A 6,119-nucleotide genomic window follows, 5' to 3' on the forward strand; every position below is an offset into this window, starting at 1 on the left:
CTTGCCATGCTTAAAATAAGGGTCCTGAACATTATACATTTCCACATGGTCCCCCTTAAATTGTTATACAGTACTCTCAAAATGTGACATTCATTGTGACATAAGACCACAAACTCAGATTTTTTGAAACATGACTTTTACTGTTTACTAAAAGGAATCTGCCTGAAAGGAGAAATGAGGAAGCTAGTTTTCTTTTCTAAATAGATATGACCCCCAGATCTCCTCTCCATCTTTCCTGAAATTGTTCTGTGATCCATAGAGGAAAGGAGGCCCATGAACTGTCAGGTAAACAAACTTACAGTATATAAATTGGAAAAGTGATCCAAGTTTGTATTTTGTAAACAAGGAAAGTATCAGTAAATATAAACATAACTTGAAAAGAAAAGGAGTCATAGTCCTCCAGAGTTTTTAACTTTTAGGAGATGTTCTGATTTACTGGTTTACCTCATCACTCCCTCTGTGGATATACAAATGCATGTCTGCATACCTATAAATTCATTAGGCCACAATTACATAATTGATCGCCATCACTGTAAGAGAACTCCGAAGAAGGTGGTGAAGATTAAAGATCTCTTCTAGGTTTTCAGGGTCTTACGAAGTAGCTGCGATTTGCACAAGAGTCAGACTCACTAGGTTTTGATGGCAGTTTTTATATGGTTGTGACTCGGTGTCGACGGGCCTGCAGGGCCCACCTGCGCAAGCATAGTCAAGTATTTCCCAGGACACAGTCCACCCCGGTCCAAGACAGTTGTTTCTCCCGATTTCATTTATATAGACCTAGTCTCCCAGCTGGAATGACTGTATTGATGCAGAGTCCAGGCTCAGCCTGACAGACTACGTAGGTGGAAAAGGGTCTTGGAATAGAAGTGGATCTTGGACAAAGACAACAATTTGAGCTCCAGGTATTTGAGGAAACTTCTGGGAAAAGAGTTGAAACCATCCTGGGCTCAGCCTGATAGTCCTTTGAACTGTTTCTCATGACAGCTAGAAGGGCCTCAGACCATAGGCAGCCCTTTTGGTTGCAATTGACCTTATCTACCAATAGTTTGAAGCCAGGAGGCTACCTTTATTCTTATTTGTGACCCTGACTGGACATGCTGAACACTATTTACATGGTTGTTTTGACAATTATTTCAAAACTTCAAGAGGTGATAACTTATTCTCCTTCCCTAGATTTAAGTTATACCCATTTCCTAATTCTTCTGTCTATTAATAGGAGTCCACAGCTGCCACCCTGGTGGATAAGCTTTTATTATGTGTAAGTGTCTTTTTCCTAACTCAGGATGTTGTATTTGATGGGAGCCTAAGAAATGTAATTTTAAAAACCTCGAAACTTGGTGGGATCTTGCATCCTTTAATATTCTTAAAACCACTTAACTCTTGAAAGATACTTAACAAAGGCAGGAACTCAAACAAATATTTATACACCCATATATGCAACAATGCTATCAATCGCAGCATTATTGCAATAGCCAAAAAGTGGAAGGAACCCAAGTGTCCATTGATGGATGAGTAGATAAAATGTGATATATTTATACAATGGAATATTTTTCAGCCATAAAAAGGAGAGAAATTCTGACACATGCTACAAAATGGATGAACCTTGAGAACATTATGCCAAGTGCAATAAGCCAGTCACAAAAAGACAAATACTGTATGATTCCATTTACATGAGGTATCTGTGGTAGTCAAATTTGTAGAGACAAGAAATAGAATGGTGGTCGCCAGGTGCTGGGGCAAGTGGGGGATGGAGAGTTAGCATTTAATGGATACTAGAGTTTCAGTTTGGGAAGATGAAAAAGTTTTGGAGCTGCATTGTGATGATGGTTGCCCAGGAACGTAAATGTTGGCAATCAAAGTTAAGCTACTGAGCTGTACACTTAAAAATGGTTAAAATGATGTACTATGTTATGTGTATTTTACCATAATAAAAAATATTTCCAGTAAAAAAATACTTAAAATATACATCCCGTACATCTTCATATGATACTGAGTCCTGTTTTCCGGCTTCAGGTGGCCTCCTGCCCCTCCCAACTCTAAGGCAGGGACGCCCTGAGGGCAAGGCTTGTCTACCCCCTCAGACTTTGGGCCTGAGAAAACCTGTGCCTCCCCTCTCTGACTTCAACTTCAAGTCCTGAGGAAGCTCAGAAAGTGCAGAAGAAACAGCTTACCTCCCTCTTCTGGACCGCACTGGGACCCGTTTTTCAGGCCCTGCTTTGCTCTGACACAGTAGGCACTGGGTATTTCTGTAGTCCCTAACCTCTTTGCTGAATCAGGAGGGTTTCCCTCCATGCCAGGTCAGCACCTGAAACATGGCCTTGAATGTATGTGCTGTCCCATAGACTAAGCAATTATTTACATGTGAAAGGTTAACAGAGGAGGCCCAGCTTCCAGAAGCTCCACGTAAACCTCCAGGGATGACTCCTTTCGCAGCTGCTATAGAGGGGCTGGAGCATGACCTGTCTGTTGATGCCTCCCCGACACCCTCAGGGGTTCTGGGTGGTTCCATGGTGGCAGGGGCTTCCCAGGCTTGTGAATACTTGGTACCACTGTGCTTTACACTCACAGTTCTGGATACGGGTGGACCTCTTGCCCTTCCAGACCTGTGCACGTGTGTGGGCACACTCTCATGATTCCAAGTGGACATGTTCCCTCTCTTGACATTTTGGGCATGACTGCACACTGAGCCCAGAAGTGGGCAAAGCCTCCCCCTCTGCCACTCCTCAATTAACCCCAAAGCCCATAATCAGTATTCATATCTACCCTAGTCCAGCTTCCTCCTTTCCCTGAGCACATATCGCCAGGTACCCAAGCGTGGCATCCAGGGCCTGAGACTTGGCACTCCAGCCCCTGAGGCACACAACAGGCCCTGCCAACACACACAGAGTCAAACACAGCCAAGAGGTGGGGCACAATGGCTGGTTTGGATTTCTGCCCTTGAGCAGCTGGCTCCAACGCCTGCCGTGAGGTAGTGGTGGGGGTGGAGGACAGGAAACAACCAGAGGGGGAGGACATTTGTTTCAGAATCCAAAGGCCCCTGTGCTGGCAGAAAGCCCCAGTGAAGGGTGGACTGATCGGGTATGCCTGACTCCCTCCCTGCACCAACTCAGCTCCCACCTGGGGTCCCCACTGGCTAGGCTGGCCAGAACTGGTAGCAGGACAAAACACGCAGGTAGATGATTGCCCCTTACCTGGCAAGGACAAGGGCCAGGCCTGCATGCCCCTGGGTCTCCAAGAGGCCCGGAGCCCACAGGTGCATCTGGTCCCTTGTATACTCGGAGTGTGCGGGAAGTGAGTGGGTGCGCCTGCCCTACTAGACTATAAGCTGCTTAAGGTCAAGCCCCAGTATCTTTTTCCTCCATATTAATTCATTCACTCCTTCAGCTAATGCTTATTGAGCATCTGGGATCCCTTCTCTGCTCCTGACCACAGTGTTTACTATGGTGCCAGGCTCTGACAGGGAGTGGGTGAGTCAGTGAATGTACAGCTCCTCTTGTCCCCCATTCTCTTGTCTCTGCACCCTTATTTGGTGTTGGTAGGACACAAAACTTTTTGTTTGAAAAGGAGGCTAGAAAGAGAGATGCCGAACTTGAGAAGTCACCACCCAGGTGAGAGGTGCGGAAGCCGAGAAAGATGAATCCATGTGGTCGGGGGCCCTGAAGGAGGGATTTATTGGCAGGTACAGAAAAGAGATGCTCAGGAAAGTGGGGGAATCCTAAGGGATGGGAGACTGGGGTATTCTAGAGCAGTAGTTACTATTCAGGTCTGGGATCAAAGCCATAAATGAGCTTCATATGTTTAGTGGTGCACCCCCAAAAGAGGCCATTATTGAGGCAGGCTTAGGAGGACCCTAAAGTCATCAGGCTTCTAGACTAATCTGTTCCAAAAGTCCTTGGAAGAACAGCCAGTAGTTGTACTGTGAAGCAGAATTTAAAGCCGAGTTGATTTATGTCAGCCAGGGGGCTCTTACCACACAGCCCAGAGCAGTCTCTTTCCCAAGGAGAGGACAGTGGTTCTGAGCAGGGTGTCTGAAGCAGACTGCCTAGGTTCATATCTTGACTCTGTCACTTAACTAGCTGCATCAACATGGGCAGATGAGTGAAGTTCTCTGTGCCTCAGTTTCTCCATCTATCAAATGGGTTAAGCATAGTCCTACCTCACAGAGTTGTTGTGAGGTTTAAATGAGTTCATGCATGTAAAGAGCTTAGAACAGTGCCTGGTACATGGGATGTCTGTCTATTTACCAGCAAGGACTTGAGGCTCAGAGAAGTTTGATGTCTCTTGAAGGTCACCCAGCTATGGATAATGGAGCCAGGATTTGAAGGAGCTTTTGGTACTCCTGCCTTCACATCACAGCCTGAAGAGTAATAGGAGTGGTCCTGGGTTGCTGAACCAGGGAGTGAGATGACAATGATGGTGGGACAGAATATTTAACCTCAAGGCACCCTGCAGAGTGGGTGTCTGGGAGAAAGGGTTGGGCTTGGAGCCAAGACAGCAGGTAGAAAATGCTTGTCAGGAATCTAGTGTGGCGAGGAAGGTGCTGAGAAGGGCTGAGGCAGTGGGATGGAACTGCCAAGGCCCCCCCAGGGAGATGGAAGATCAGACAAAATTTGGTAAGCAGTCGGAACAAGGGAGTGGGGATAAGAGAGAAAGCAAGGACAGACAGCCTTAAGGTTTTAAGCCTCGTTCCCCGGGGAATAGCAAGTCTTCTGCCAGAGACAGGTGATTGGGACTGGTGTGTTCTTAGAAATCCAAGCAGCAAGACAAGCCCTCTTTCCCAGGTGATTGTCAAATGGGGGAGGCAGTGTGTGTCAGAGACAGTTTTGCAGTCAGAAGCCTGGACTCAGTGATGTCTTTTACGTCAAAGGACTCCTACTGTGAGTAGTAGATGGATTCTCAGAGGTACTGGAACAGAAACAATTGCTAAGAGACAAGCCCCAGCACAGCCCAGAACAGCCCAGTTCAATTTCCCATCATTGCTCTTGTCACCACCACCCTCTCCTACTCCAGAGCAGAAAATTGACTTTACCAGGGACCCCCAAAGCTTCAGCAACCACTCCTCCCAGCCCCCACTCTCCCATCTCCTGTAAACATAACTGCACTTTTATACACATTATCTCATTCTATCCTCACAGTGACCCCTGTTAGAGGTTAAGGCTCGTACTATTCTCTCCATTTTACAAAGGAGGAAACTGAGGCCCAAAAAGTCTACGAGACTTTCTCAGGGTCACATAGCCAATGCCAATCAGTGACCAGATTCCAAATCCTGCTCATTTTACTTCACTACACCACACCTCCACTTCAAGACATCTCATGCAGGTTGGGGCCAGAGGCGCCCTCCTTTCCTCAGCAGATCCGCAGACATCCCCTGGTGCCCTGGGAGCATTACTTTTCTCTCTGGGAGTGAGGAAGTGATGGGATACTGACTGGGTATTGAGGAGGCAGTGAAAATGGACAGTGGGGGATGTGGCAACGTTATGATAAGCACCAAACATCAGGGCCAGAACCATCCTTAGAGATCACGGAGTTAATGTCTACTGTTTACAAGGGAAACCTAAGGCCAGAAAGAAGGGACTTGCCCCCTGAATCCCTCTGACATTCTGTCACTCCCTTTGTTCCAGTTATCTATCACTGCATATAGCAAGTCACCTCAAAATTAGTGGCTTAAGACAATAGTCATTTTATTATCTCTCAGATTCTTCTGGTCAGGGATTTAGGAAGGGCTCAGCTGGGCGGTTCTGACTTAGTCTCTCATGAAACTGCAGTTGTCAGTGGCTGGAGCTGAAACAGCAAGAGCAGGAGCAGCTAGGGGCTGTCTGGGCCTCTCTCTCCCTCCATGTGGTCTCAAGTCCTCTCCATGTGGCCTCTTCACGGGGGCGAGTTTGGGCTTCCTCATAGTGTGGTGACCTCAGGGCAATCAGACTGATTACACGACAATTCAGATCTCCAAAGGCAAGTGCCCCAAGAGAATCAGGTGGAACCTGGATCATCTTTTGTGATCTAACCTCAGAAGTCACATAGCATCACTTCCACCATAGTTACAATCCTGCCTCAAGTCAAAGCAAGGGAACATAGATCCTATCTCTTAATGGGAGGAATGGCAAAGTCACATTATAAGA

This window comes from Equus asinus, chromosome 8 (assembly GCF_041296235.1).
Source record: "Equus asinus isolate D_3611 breed Donkey chromosome 8, EquAss-T2T_v2, whole genome shotgun sequence".
In the NCBI taxonomy this organism is placed as follows: Eukaryota; Metazoa; Chordata; class Mammalia; order Perissodactyla; family Equidae; genus Equus; species Equus asinus.